The following is a 16012-nucleotide window of genomic DNA, read 5'->3' as shown; positions in this document are numbered from 1 at the left end:
GAGTAAGGCACGCTCCTGCATGCCTTGTGTTCCATACACAGTGAATCAGCGAATTCTGTTAGTAAAACACAGATTGAAAGATCCGTGAACTCTGTCTCGATTTACTCGCTTGGATACTGACAAGGATTCTCTGTCTACACAACTTTACTTCTCCTAAATACGTTAAGAGATCCACATGTATAAAAATATTTCTGCCCATGTGTCCCAGTATTTTTCTCTCTCTCTTTCTCTCTCTCTCTGTGTCTCTCTCCCTCCCTCTCTCTCTCTCTCTCCCTCTTTTCTTATTCTCCCTCCTAAATTTCTTGAATTTTACATCCACCATCTCCCCTTCCTTTCCTCATTCTTGGAAAGGAACAGAGTGTGAGAATTCTACCCTGAACAGGGGGAGCTCATAGAATGGATGCCCCTCTATTACTAGGCTGAATGTTTTTCCAGCCCCTTTCAACAGCAGAGGGGAGTCCTTGCAACCCCTTCCACATTGGTCAGCCAAGCCAGAGCAACCCTCTGTCAGGGCAGTGATGATAGCGTGACCTCCTGAAGTGGTTCTTCGATGGCGTCTGGAGAGAGTGCTCACTTTCCCTGGTCCATGGTGAGACGACGATCAGCAGGAAGGACAACATATTGAATTTCCGTAAGAAAATTCACCTCACTGAAGGGACTGACTTCAGAGATGATAGCCTTCCTCCTCTTTCAGGCATTAAAATAGCTTTTTGTATATGAGACCGCTGTGGTAGGTGATCACACTTAATGGTTGTTGCTGTTTGATGCCCTTACTTGGCAAAATTAAAAGTTGGCAAGCCTACATGACTTCCACAGTTTTGGTAAGAAATCTTAACCAGCATTCAAAGTTCAAAGATATGGGAGCCCCACTGATGTACAACATGGTGGCTTTGAGTTAGAACGACCTGGGTTAGAATTCCAACTCTGCTACTTAATTGACAATGAGCCCTGCTCTCTCTGCTCTGAGCCACTACCTGCTCGCCAATACTGCAGAGAATAATACCTAACTTTTATTGGCTATAAGGACAGTCTGTGTAAATCGTCTGTCATGTCACAGTTTTCCATGGCAGCAATTATCACAGCATCTTTTTGGTCCCAACAAAAATTCCTGCATTCTAATTCTTTCTGGTTTCTGTCCTTTCTTCTTTGGTCTTACAATTTGAGAAATAGAAGCTGAAGGCAACTAATATACAACTTTGGCACAGATAGTCAGGCCAAGGTTCACAGAAGGAAACACACTTGTATCTGTATCTCCAGAAGGGATATTAAACCTAGGATGAGACTATTAGAAAGAAGATATTTAAATATTTGGGAGCACAGCTGAATACCAAAAGTAAATTACATCATAAGCCAGATGTTCCAGGAACTTCGTGGTTTTTTTTTGTTTTTTGCCTGAAGGAAAAGTTTTAGTTCATAAAGGAAACGATGAGCAGAATTGCTATCACAAAATAGCAATTCATGGTTCATGGTTAATTAAAATGAGCCCATTTGAAAATAATCAAAGATGTGCGCAATGATTTATAAAGAGAGTTGTTCATTTCAGTGTTATTTATCATATGTAAAATGCAGAAACATCCTCAATGGCTTACCATAAAGGATTTGTTATATAAATTACGGTACTTTCATTTGATAGACTGCTATACAGCCATTAAAAATCATGTTGTTGAAAAATATTTAATGACAAGAAAATGATTGCAATATTTTCTAAGCAAGGAGAGCAGTTTACAAAGTAGAATGTATAGTATGGTCATATTTTATGTCATTATAACACAGATATCAGCTGAACGCTTCTAAACTTTAGGATCCAGATAAGATAGGCTCAAATGCCCAGTTCTATGGTCTTGAGAAGCCTTGCCAAGACTTCTTCAATTTCCTAGGGAACTACCTTCTCACAGGTCCTTCTGCCTCTTGTCAGCCACTGCTTTGCTATGCCATTCTGACTTCAGTGTGAAACTCAACCTCTCTTATCTGCTTGCAAAACAAAATTTATAGCAGTAAAGCTGTTTTTAGTGGCATTGATGTTGAGGTAGGAAAGATGGAGGGGGTAGAAGTATTCATACTCCGTAGTGGTATGAGTAGTGGCCCCTCAAAAGATATGTCCATATTCTAACTCCAGGAACCTGTGAATATGATCCTTGGAGAAACAGGGTCTTTACAGTTGTAACAAAGTAAAGGATGTGGAGATGAGATCATCTTGGAGTAGCATAGGCTCTAAATTGAGTGACACATATCTTTATAAGAGAAAGAAGAGAAGACGAAAGAGGTAGACACAGGACAAAGGCCACGTGAAGACAGGGCGGAGATTACAGCTACAGTGCCACAGCCAGGGGATGCCTGTGGCACTGTAGCTCTGTGGAGCCACCAGAAGCTGAAAGAGGCAGGAAGTAGCCTCCCTTGGAGCCTCTAGAGGGGCTATGTCCCTACCAACACATGGGTTTTAGAATTCTCTCCTCCAGTACCATGAGCAAATAGATTTAGATTTCTTTTATTTAAGCCAGAGGTCCCCATTCTCTGGGCCATAGACTGGTACCAGTCTGTGGCCTGTTAGGAACCAGCCTGCACAGCAGGAGGTGAGTAGTGGGTGAGCCAGTGAAGCTTCATCTGTATTCACAGCCGCTCCCCATTGTTCACATTACCTCTTGAGCTCTGCCTCCTGTCAGATCAGTGGTGGCATTAGATTCTCACAGAAGCACAAACCCTACTGTGAACTGCACATGTGAGTAATCTAGGTTGTGTGCTCCTTATGAGAATCTAACACCTGGTGATCTGTCACTGTCTCCCATCACCCCCATATGGGACTGTCTAGTTGCAAGAAAACAAGCTCAGGGCTCCCACTGACTCTACATTATGGTGAGTTGTATAATTATTTCATTATAGATTACAATGAAATAATAATAGAAATAAAGTGCACAATAAATGTAATGTACTTGAATCATCCCAAAACCATTCCCCCACCCCCACAAAGATCTGTGGAAAAATTGTCTTCCATGAAACCAGTCGCTGGCACCAAAAAAGGTTGTGTACTGATGATTCAAGCCACCAAGGTCATGGTCATCTGTTATGGCAGCCCTAGGAAACTACCACAATCACCAAAGGACATACAACAGTGATGTAACTCTACTTACTAAAGGATCCTTTGTCTCCTCTCACCACCACCAGGGAGTTTCCTCACCTCCTAGATACTTCCTTGAGCTTCTCTTAATTCTCTCACTCTCTCTTTAACCTCCTCCTCTTCCTCCCACCCATATTGTTCCACAGACTCAACTTCTCCCTGTTTCCTACAGGGTTGTCATCTCACTTGTCATCTCACAGCCTACTCTAACTCCTACTCCCAAAGTTACATGTGCCAAATTTACTTTATTCACAGCCTTCTCTATCTCAGTGAGGGCAACTTCATCCTTTCAGCAGCACAGCATGCAAGCACTGGACTCCCCTTGACTCTGCTGTTGGAATCAACCCACATCCAATCCACCAAGAAATCTTGCTAGCTCTACCTTCAGAATTTATCCACTACCTGACTACTTCTGTCTCCCTCCACTGCTGCTAGCCTAGTCCAAGGCATCATCACCCCCTGCCAGCACTGCAACTGCCTCCAGTAGATCCCTCTGGTTCCACCTCTGTCTCCCAACAGTCCATTTTCAACCCAGCACCAGAAAAAAATTCTTTTCAAAACTTTAGTCCAATCTTATCACTCATCTACTGGAAACCTGGCAAAGCCTCCCATCTCACCTAGAGAAAAGCCAAAATCCTTAAATGGCTACAAGGATGATCTGGCCCCTGCAGTTCTTAGACCACATCTGATTTCTACCCCCTCATTCACTCTGTTCTAGTCCCAAGGACCTACTTACTTCTTATCAAACACATGGGACACCCTCCTTGATCCAGCAGTTTCCTCTGCCTAGAATGTTCTTGTCTAGTTGCCTAATTCCCTCCACTCCTGTGATTCCTTTCTTGTATGTCTCTGGCTCAATGCAACTGGCTCCCTCATCATGCTCTGAATTTTCCCATGGAAATGATCTAAATAACAAAACCATAGCAACAATAACAAACTTCATGCTGTATCTGTCTGCTGACAATGGACTGAATGTTTGTATCATCTCAACCCCCAACTTCATACGTTGAAATCCTAACCCCCAATGTGATGGTATTTGGACGTAGAGCCTTTAGGAGGTAATTAGGCTATGGCGGTAGAGCCCTCATGAACGGGATTAATGCCCTTACAACCTGGAGAGCTCTCTTGCCCTCTTTTGGCCCCGGGAGGATAAAGGAAGCCAGCAGCCTGCAGAGCCAGCAGTTCTGCAACCTCACCAGAACCCAATCATGCTGACACCCTGATCGCAGACTTCCCGCCTCAAGAACTGTGAAAAAAAAAATTATGCTGTTGATAAGCCACCTTATGTTGTTGATAAGCCTCCTGTTGCTGTTAAGCCACCTCTGGTACTTTGGAATAGCAGCCCAAACTGAACAAGACACTGTCTATCTATCTATCAAAAACAAAATAAAACAAAATGGTGGTCATGAGTATACTGCTAACATCTTTACTTGAACTGAAATATGAAGTCAATTATTTTTTCTAACAGCTGATCATTAAATATAATGTGACCATAAAACTCAAAAATAATGTAAATACTTTGATTTAGCTGTTTGACTTGACAATGTGAAATGGCTTTGCCAATTATATGATGAATATATTCCAGAACTTGAATGAGTTGTCTTCAGTTACAAAGTTGTCCAAAAATATATTTAAGATACATAAGATAAAAGCATTTTATCAAAAATATTGCATTCACAATATTGTATTATATTGAAATTAACATTAACGCTGTTGTGATTTACCCAACTCTGAATATACTTAGGGAAACATATTGCCTCAGAGAAAAAAAAATAACAAGTATAATTAGTATTCATTTGATATGGGTTTAAACCCACTTTGGTCTAATTTCTGGACACTGAAGATGGAATAATTATTTTGCAAGTAATTTTGTTTACAATTCTCAGCTTCCAGCAAAACTGAAGAAGAACCTAACCTAGTTGCCAGTTGATCATAAAATTTAATTAGGGGCATATAATTCAAAAGGAGGTTTAAAAATTGAGTGTCCCATCTATTCCTAACTCGCTGAGAATTTTATCACAACAGGATGTTGAATTTTGTCAAATGTTTATTCTTCATCTATGGATATGATCATATGGTTAAGCTTATTTAATATGTCAATATTGAGAAATATATTGATGGATTTTTTTAATTGAGTAAAGTTGCTATTCAAATCTAGTTCCATCCCCATCTACTCACTTCTGTGAATGAAAATTCTCAGTGATACATGTATAAGAATTTTAAAAATAGCAATATAATTCATGCTGAAACCTGAATTTTTCTATTAATAAGTAGCATTCAAATTAAGATACCTGAACAAATTGGAAAAAACCCACATCCATCGAATTAATACTTTATTTTTTATATTTAATAATTTAAAAATTTTATAATAGTATTTTATTTGTTATCTATGACTAATAATTAAAATGTTAACTCAATCCAGAAAAGAGTTGATACAGAAGTCTATGGTAACTATGTTACATATATATGTAAAATATATACATGTTTAGTTTTTTCCTCATATGTATAAACATATATATTCTATACATGTTTATATTTATATATATGAATGTACGTTCATTATAGAGAAACAGGAGGAGAAATCAATAAGAAACATTCAAGTATAAAATATATTATAGTGAATAAAATTCTGTGAAGGAAGTAAAATAGAACTGTGGATATAAGAACAAAAAAAAATATGTAAAATTTCCAACTGCTAACAAGAGAACATGTTTACGTGTTTTGAAAATGTTGTAATATGTTGGAAGTATTGAACTGCCAAGGTATTTTGATTGATCTGGATATATTTAAAAGAATGATATCATAGTTTATCTTAAAATGTCAATATAATATATGTTAGGTATCCATTATTTACAACCATTTAGACATAAGACAAAAATTTTAGACATCAGCTTTAAAATGTGCCAGGAAGAGCATACATTTTTTTAAAAAAATCCTTTAGGGGTAATAAGCAAAAATGTCTGAAGACCTCTGATTTCAAATACCTTATGGCAAGACATCCCCTCTATTAGTGAAAAGTTCAATACAGTATTTTTTTAAGTAATCACCTGGAGTTATCCTGGCCAACAGCGCCCTGGCTCAGCATTCAAAGTCTCTTCCAGGGAGATTACAGGGAACAACAAACTTACCCCAGGTACCAACTAAATGTGGTAATGGCCATGTCAGCTGGGGTCTCCCAATTTCCTTCAGTGTACGTGACTGGCTGGGTCCCTATTTACCTGCGCCATCTCCTCTGTTGCTCCAAGTCACACTCCTCTGTGCCCCAACTTCATAGAAACACTCATGGGTCCCTGACACCCCAGCTCCATCATGCTTCATGGCCCACTGTTCCCTCTACCTTTCCTGTCTTCTGCTACCACCCCTTGTCCTCCAAGACTCAACTCAGGTACCACTTCCAAAAGCAAGCCTTCTATGATCCCTCCACAGTCCCCAGGTTGGGGTAGGGGTACCATTTTAGTTCCCATAGTCCCCTAGGTTCTCTCCATCATAGCACACTGAACTTATGGGACTGCAATTCCAAAAATGTAATGGGAAAGCAGCTCACCCGGGGTGGCTGCTAAGAATGCTCATTCCTGGCCTCACTGCAGGAAAGTCTATTTGAACATTTGGGGAGTGGAGTCCAGGAAGCTGCGCATTTAACACACATCCCAGGTGATCTGTTGCAAGTGGTATGAAGAACACATTTTGAGAAATTCTGTTGTCATGCAATTGCTCTCTGACTTGACTGAACCACACTAGCCTCTGAACTTTTTTTTTTTTTTTTTTTTTTTGAGACGGAACCTCGCCCTGTTGCCCAGGCTGGAGTGCAGTGGGGTGATCTCGGCTCACTGCAAGCTACGCCTCCCAGGTTCACGCCATTCTCTTGCCTCAGCCTCCAGAGTAGCTGGGACTACAGGTGCACGCCACCACCCCAGGCTAATTTTTTATATTTTTTAGTAGAGACGGGGTTTCACCGTGTTAGCCAGGATGATGTCGATCTCCTGACCTCGTGATCCACCCGCCTCGGCCTCCTAAAGTGCTGGGATTACAGGCGTGAGCCACCGCGCCCAGCCACCTCTGAACTTTTTGAAGGCAGAGAATGTTTTATTCACCATTATCACCATTATCTCTGCCTATAGTGGCTAGAACACTGCCTGGTATGTAAATGGCACTCCATAAATGCTTGTCGAATGCAGGAACGGGTGAATTAATTCATTAGCCAATACTCCCATTTTCACTGTCTCCTGTATCAAGCCTTGCATTAATTAACCCGTGTCAGCTAAGCCATCACGTTCCTTGGTTGGAGCTGATCTTTATATTCATTCGTTGGGGTTACTTGGGTTTTCTCATATTAATCAGAAGTTACATTTATCTCTGATAATATAAAATATGAATAATTCTAACTTTATCAGCAATTATTTTTAGTTGGCACACACTTTTGGGGTCCAGAGTCCTTGGTGTGCCATAAAGGGTTTAGAGTTCTTGCCCTAAATACCCTGCTACAGCCTATAAACTCCACTTTTCTGCCATAGTTTATGTGGCCACCTCCCTAAGTCCAAGAATAAGAGCAATGCAACCCCTTTCACCTTATTGTGGCAGGCGGAGGCACAGTCTATAATCCCAATTATACAATAAACTGCCCGACATTTGTATGGAATCAAAAGAGTCTCTGTCGGGTGCCATGCACCAAGCCTTAGCATCCACAGAAGCTATTCTGGAATAACTTCCCTCCCCTCCTCAGCTCATTCCTCCCCCGTATCTCGCCTGGCTGCAGGATCCTGGTTGTCGTCAACCATTCCACAGTGATAGGCAAGAAACCTTTCTGCTGGTATTTTCTCTCTCCCTCTCTCCTTCCACATCCCCAAGGCCCTGTGGTCCATGCTGTGCTTGGTCCCCATGCCCTCCCCTGCATTGTCCCATTTCTTGTCATGCTCTCTTACCCAAGGCTTGCTCTTAGCATCATCTCATCCCACAGGCCTTCGGGGAGTGGTGCAGGTAAGAGGTGGCTATGGACCCTGGGAAAGGATAGAGGGAGTGAGAAGGCAGCACTGAGATCTGTCCTCAGGATGATTCCCTGAGAGATTCTCAAACCTCGCAGACTGTCCAGATTAACATGCTGACCCTCTGGGGTGTCACTCTAGTTAGAAGGCCATCAGGAAAACCGAAGGGGCAGAAGGAATGGAAAGAGGGACCGGGTCCAAGAGATTTTGCAAAGGGAAATTAAACCCGCCTAAGCATGAAGGGAAAGAGAGGGCATGTCAAAATAGTACCACTAGTGCCAAGTATTCCCAGATATAAGGAATTCACTTTTGGACATTAGGGCAAGATAAATTGAGCCATCCCCATTAAATACTTTCCAGTGTCAAGTTAATATACATTGTAGAGTTGTCAGCCCAAGATTCAGGGTTGAAACCAAGAGAATTGAAGGGAAATGATGTAGATGTTAAAAGAAAGGCTGAAGGCTGAATCTTGGGTTTTACCCAGTTGGGAGCTAGGAAGAATATACAAAGGGGTCAATAAAAAGAAAACAGAGAAGGAGGGAGAGGAGAATTAAGTAGGAGTAAGAGAAGGAGATGGCCAGCTGAGAGTAAGTGGGAGAGTGTTAGTTAAAGGAGAAAGAATCCCAGCTCCTGGGGAGGCCAAGGAGGGCAGATCACTTGAGGTCAGGAGTTTGAGACCAGCCTGGCCAACATGGTGAAACCCCATCTCTACTAAAAATACAAAAAATTAGCCGGGTGTGGTAGCGTGCACCTGTAGTCCCAGCTACTCGGGAAGCTGAGGAAGAAGAATTGCTTGAACCTGGGAGGTGGAGGCTGCAGTGAGCTGAGATCGCACCTCTGCATTCCAGCGTGAGTGACAGAGTGAGACTCCATCTCAAAAATAAAATAAAATAACTAAAGGGGAAAGGGTCTACAGGAAAAGGGGAGAGGAAATACTGCCAGTGACAGAAAAATTCAAACACATGACAGACAGGGTTTTTTTGCAAAAAGGAAATTCTAAAGAAATGGTAAATTTTAGTTTGTCTTACATAACTGAATCCCTAATGAAACATCTGTGCTAGAATTGCATTTAGTATCAGATAATGAACCCATAGCATCCACAGTACTGCTTTTAGTTTTGTAGATGCATCCGAATAGCATACATGTTGCTTTCCAAGAAACACCACCTGAACGTTCCTTACAAACAAGGAGGAGAAATAAAGGGAACCTCATCTCCATACCACGCACCGCCTCTTAATATTATATTGCACTCCCATGGTCTCTGGGGGAGCAAAAACATTTGGGTGTGCTGTGGGTTAGGTAAACACCCACTAAATATTGATGCATGCATAATTAGAATGACTAAAATAATTCTGGCATAAAATTACCCTAGCAGTCAGGGGAGAGACAAAATGAAGTAATTTGATAGTGAAAATTAATACAAGGCGACTCTCAATTTTCAATGCAGCTAATTGAAAACCACTTATTATTCAAACCTCATATTCCTCCTGGTTTGTACTTTTTTGCATTGCCCTGAGAGAAATGAAGGCAAGAGGAGGGTCCCAGGGGAAAAGTTGTCATATTGAGATAGTGAAACAAGAGACTTATGCTTATTTTTCTAATGCAGTGGCTCCTCAATTTTTAGTCACATTGATGTTGCCCCCTATGACACACATCCATGGACATGTCCAAGGGGATAGGCCATCCTCTCCCATTCAAACAGCATTGAAATTAGAATGAGATTGACATTATCATAAGTGTAATCTCTTTTGGGATAGCCTTATTAATATATAATTCACATATCATACAACTTACCAATTTAAAGTGTACAAATCAGGCCAGGTGCAGTGGCTCACACCTGTAATACCAGCACTTTGGGAGGCCGAGTTGGGTGGATCACCTTAGGTTGGGAGGTCAAGACCACCCTGGGCAACATGGTGAAACCTTGTCTCTACTAAAAATACAAAAATTAGCCAGGTGTGGTGGTAGGCGCCTGTAACCCCAGCTACTTGGGAGGCTGAGGCAGGAGAATCGCTCAAGCCTGTGAAGCGTAGGTTGCAGTGAGCTGAGATGGCGCTACTGTACTCCAGCCTGGGCTACAAGAGCGAGACTCCATCTTTAAAAAAAAAAAAAAAAATAGGGAACAAATCGGTGGCTTTTCCAGACTTGTGCAACCATCATTACATTTCACTTTAAAAAGTAACCCATTAGCAGTCACTCCCCATTTCACCCCAAATCCCTTAGTTTTCAGCAACCACCATTCAGCTTTCTGTCTCTGTGGGTTAGCCTATTCTGGACATTGCCTGCAAGTAAAATCATACAACATGTGGCCTTTTATGAGTTGTTTCTGCAACTGGCTAAGGAAAACATGAGTGGAATGTTTTCATGGTTCATCTATGTTGTAGCATGCATCAGGATTTCATTGCTTTTTCTGGCTGAATCATATTCTATTGCATGAACATGTCACATTTTATTTATCCATTCAACAGTTGATGGATATTTGGGTTGTTTCCACTTTGGGGCTATTATGAATAATGTTGCTCTGAACATTCCGGTACAAGTTTTGCACATGTAATCTTGAATATGAGCTATAACAAGAGCAGCTAACATTGCCCAATAAGTGTCTATGGGGAATACAGGCACCGTCTTGTTTCATCAGCTCAGTACTCCAACGTGCAGAGCCAGGATCCAAATCTCCATCACTCTGTCTCTAAAGGCTATGTTTCTAGTCTCCTTACTTTACTTCCTCTAAATCTGAAGATTAGAAAAGGGAAGTCATTCATTACTTCAAGTGAATTACTATCCTACAAGTAAGACAGTAGTTATGACATTAGTTATTCCAGTGGTGCCCCACTTCCTTTCCCCTACACTTATCTGTGCATGCCTACTGGACCTCCAAATGTTAGAACCTGCATGGTTTTGCGTTGCTTTTGTTATGGAGGAACTGGAAGTGATGGGGAAGAAATCCACCCCACGCATACTTTCAACCAATAACCAATGAGTGTTAGTGAATAAATAGTGAACAACCTCAGCCAGCAGGTAGAGTAACACTGAGAAGGGTGTTTACTGCGTTTCAGAGTTTCTCCAGAAGGATTTAGTTTATGGAACGATTAAGCCCCCAGCAGGATTAAGCTTGGTTGTCCTCAGTGATAACTGATTTCCTTCCCTTCCCTGTCTCACATCTCCACCCCACTACTGGTAGTTTCTGGGATCACCTGCAAAATAAACTACTTGTCCTTGAATCTTTGTCTAAAGGTCTGTTTCTGGCAGAACTGAAACTAAGACATGGTGGTTATTTCTCGCAGTTGAATCACACCAGAATTCCTTGCAGAGACTATTCTGAGACACATCAATCCCTCGTAAGGGGAGGTCCCACATCCAAGAAGGAAGTATTAATGGGTTTGTGCATCATTTTTTGAAGAGGATTCAAAAGAAGCAGGTTGGGAGTAGATGTCTCTTGGAGGATCCAGGCATTATGGAATAAGTATCTTTTATATTCAGGTTGCTGAAGACCAATAGGGTATATGCAACAGAGTGGATGATAAATATAACCACTGCAGTTGTAGTACCTAGGTCTGTCTTAACTCTCACTGCATTGTCCCAGCGCTTAACATGATGCTTGATACAAAGCAGGTGCCCAATACATTCTGACTATCATTTAATAAAGTTATTCTTTACAGACCAGTGAGAAGAATACATCTTCAGAGTCTTCCATCTTTGAATACATCCTTCTTTCCTGGCACATGTTGTTCTACTATCTTGTATTAGGATAAAGGCTAGACTACTATAAAAAAAAAACCCTCAAAACATAGTGGCTTAATACAGAAACCAACACATGTAATAAAATTGTAAAAAACTAAACACAGACACACACACACGCAAGTGAGTACAAGTAAAACGGGAAATCTGAATAAGATCTATCAACTGCATCCAGGTCAATATCTTGGTTGTGATATTACACTACAGTTTCGCAAAATGTTATCATTTGGGGAAACTGAGCAAAGAGTATGCAGGAGCTCTCTGTGTTATTTCTTATAATGGCATGTGGATCTACAATGATCTCAATAAAAATTTTTATTAAAAATGTATAGTATCATACATAACAGTACTGGTAATCTAGAATGGTGAGCCTAGTGAGACAGTTGTACTCCACAAGGTCATTCAAAGACCCAGGTTCCTTCTATCTTGTTGCTCCAATATCTCCTAGGGGTACTATCTTCACCTACAGGGCTGGAGCTGAGTCACATCTCAGTGTCAGTCCACAGGAGGGGAGAAAAGAGGGAAATGAATTTCCTCTTAAGCATTTGATCCAGAAATGGCATGTATCACTTCCACTCACATTATATTGGCAAAAACTTAGCCACATGGGCACATCTAGCTGCAAGGGAAGCTGGTAAGTGGAGCTTTTATTCTGGATGATCATATGCAAGTAAAACACTATTATTATGGAAGAAGGGAAAGACATTTTGAGTAACAACTGGCAATCTTCCACAAAGCACAAACTGATTTCGTTAATTGGCATAGTGAGATGTTACTTGGTGTGTGCCAAAAATCCCTTCTTTGGGGAAAACCATGTCTGACACGTTCTATACTAACCTTTCTCTATCCAGAGCCAAGAGATAAGGAGACAGGACTCTATGATGTCTGAGGCTCGACAACTAGATCCACCTTTTAAGCTTCCAGTTACAGGAGCCAAGCATCCCTACTTTTGATTTATCTATATTGGGATGGATTTCTATGATTTGCAACCCAAAGAGACCTGATGAACATAGTGGGTATCCTGACTTCTCAATTCCTGAAAACAGTGAGACAAGAAAATGGCAAATATAAGCTTTACTGTCTCAAAGGGTCCTTTGTGTCCTTCTAGGAGAGCCCCAAATGCTTCAGCACTGAACACAGAGCCGTTGCCAGGACACTCACAATAACATGTAGGTTTAGTCAGCACTATTTAAACACTTAGTTTAATCAGTACTGAGAGAGGCAAGGGTAACAATAATGAATTATTTCAAAAGTTTTTAATGGGAAAAAAAGAAAAACCATTGACCCAAATAGTATGCTTGATAATTCTTAATAAGTGCTATAAATGCTTCTAAAAGAATATTAAGTTGCTTAATTGCTGAATAAATGAAATATAAATATTATGTTACTTGGAGAGTTCTTTAATATGTAATGAGGAAAACCATTTTATGAAATGTACCGCATGTGATAAATGCTTGTTTTCTTTTCTAAAATCAATTATTGAAGCCATTAACCACTGTTTAAATATAGCTCAATTTTTTTCTGTCTATTCCCCTTTATATTTTTTTTATTAGTGAAAGAAAATAGGTTTATCTAGGAAAGACAGCTGCATGGTGAAATAGATGGAATGTGGAGGATATGGGAGTCAGAAGCCTTGGCTTTTTTTTTTTTTTTGAGACAGAGTCTCACTCTGTCGCCCAGGCTGGAGTGCAGTGGCATGATCTCGGCTCACTGCAAGCTCCACCTCCTGGGTTCACGCCATTCTCCTGCCTCAGCCTCCCAAGTAGCTGGGACTACAGGTGCCCACCACCTCACCCAGCTAATTTTTTGTATGTTTAGTAGAGACAGGGTTTCACTGTGTTAGCCAGGATGGTCTTGATCTCCTGACCTCGTGATCCGCCTGCCTCAGCCTCCCAAAGTGCTGGGATTACAGGCGTGAGCCACCGCACCCGGCCAGAAGCCTTGGCTTTTAATCACAGCTCTGTCATTTACTAGTTCTGTGACCTTGGGTAAGTCACTTAAACTCACCTGATTTCCAGATGCAGTGTGGAACTATTACAAGGTTTCTCTTACCCACCTCAGAGAGTTGTAGTGCTACTACTACTAAGTCATAGTAGGGCAGTGCTTATCAGCCTTTACTATACATAGGAATTACCTAGGGATTTTGCTGAATACAGATTTGTATTTATTAAGCCTAGAATGGGATCCAAGACCCAACATTTCTAATAAGCTCTCAGGTGATGCTGATGTTACTGATCCACACTTTTGGATAGCAAAGTTCTCATGTGCCTACCAAGCTCACAATAATTTCCGTTCTTTAGAAATGACCACAGTTTATAGCAGTTCTTGTGTCCTTTTGCCACAGCTGACAATGGTAGAGGTGATTTCTGATCCAAGCTGGGCCAAAAGAAGGTGTCGTTTGCAAGCCTGGGATTTTGAACAGGGACAACCAGAAATGTGACATATATTCATTTGCTGATTCATTCACCAGTAAAAAAAAAAAAAAAAAAATTCTGTCTCTATGCCAGACACTATAGTAGGTAGTGGAGATACACCAATCAATCAAGCAGGTCTCTGCACTCACGGAGCTTTCATTATAGCAAAATGCAAGATAATTTCAGATGAGCTAAGTGCTGTGAAGAGATTGAAGAATTTCAAGGGGATGCAGGAGACTTTAAGTGAAAGTGTTGGGGAAAGCCAAGCTCTTACTTCCTCTTCTGTAGTGACCTTGACAGCCAAGAGTTGAACATGATGGCATAACAAATGGGGGAAGCCTGGGTCCCTGAGTGATTATGTGGAGCACAGCACTCTTCCCCTTCCCTGCAGACTGAATTGGACTGTGATTGGAGTGAGAAATAAAATACTGCACACCTGTGAGTAATTGTGACAGCAAACTGATCTTTCTGAGATGCATCCACTGCCTGGATATATTATTGGGGGAAGACAATACTAAACAAACACTGATATACAAACTCACATTGAAGTTAATTTCTTTCTCCAGTCGTTTCTATCTTAGATCTCTTGGTCAGACCTTTATAAAATCAACTCACTAAATTATGATGGAAGCTAAGGAAGCAATTATAGAGTTTGTAATTTTCCTTTAAAACACGCCTGATTATATTTTAAAAGAGTCCTTGGTGGCACAAGAATATTAACATTTAAATTCACCATTTCTCATGTTTATCCACGCACTCTAAATCTGGGTATCCCTCAGAGGATCCTGTAATTCCCCAAAGGAAGTCTATCTTCTTTACTGCATCCTCGGTGGGTCTTTTCTTCCTTAGCTGCTGGCCTCAAGAGCATATAGCTGGTCTCTCAGCCCCCTGAATACCCTTCCTCTTCTCTTCTAATTTTTATGTATCCTAAGCAGCCACTGCAAAGCTGTTCTTTAAGACTGCTTAGCACAAGAAGTCTCCTGTGACTTATGCCTGCGTAATAGGTGAGGACAAGACAGGCAGGAAAGCCAGAGCATCCTATGAGAGAGGCCAGTGCCAGGGACTGGCACTTCTTGATTTCTTCACCTGGCCTTCATTAATTTTTATATCCTAGGACTTGAGCTTTGTCCTTGTGACTGTGTGTGCTTAGTGAAAACTGAGCAGTAAATCATGCAATTGATATGAACCTCTCTGAGTCTGCCTTTGGTACCAGATCTATCGGCAAGAGCACCACATGAAGTCAAAACTTCCATCCTCCAAGACACTAAAATGAAATCCTCCCCAGCCAGGGGTCCATTCCAGGACGCATGTCCATACACGTGTACAGTCTGCAACCATCCACAGAACCACACTCATGATGAGGAGACAAAAGATGGGCCTCAAAAGGAGACCTTTGAGTGAGGATGCCAACTTTCCTTTCTGCATTCCTTGGTTCCTTCAGCAACAAAGATTAGTCTTGGCATCATTGCCTGCTTGGCGACCAGAACAAAGAGAAATAAGGAAAATTAGGGACACAGGAAAACCTATGGGCACACATAGATATGGAAACTCAGAGATAATAGAAACTTAAAGAGATACATGGAGAGTGAATATTCTGCCTCCCTATAGAGCCTTTTCCGTCATCCATCCACCCAAGCAATGCTGACCTGAGTGCCTATTTATCAGGCACTGGTCTTGGCCTTGGGGATAAACAAAGATGGAGGTGAAAGTCTAAAAGCAGACACTGGAGGTGGGAAGAGCAGTTGACGTGGCCCTAACAGGGTTCCCAC

Source organism: Pan troglodytes, chromosome 18 (assembly GCF_028858775.2).
Source record: "Pan troglodytes isolate AG18354 chromosome 18, NHGRI_mPanTro3-v2.0_pri, whole genome shotgun sequence".
Classification (NCBI taxonomy): domain Eukaryota; kingdom Metazoa; phylum Chordata; class Mammalia; order Primates; family Hominidae; genus Pan; species Pan troglodytes.
The sequence above is the reverse complement of the archived record's forward strand: the minus strand, read 5'-3'. Positions refer to the sequence as shown.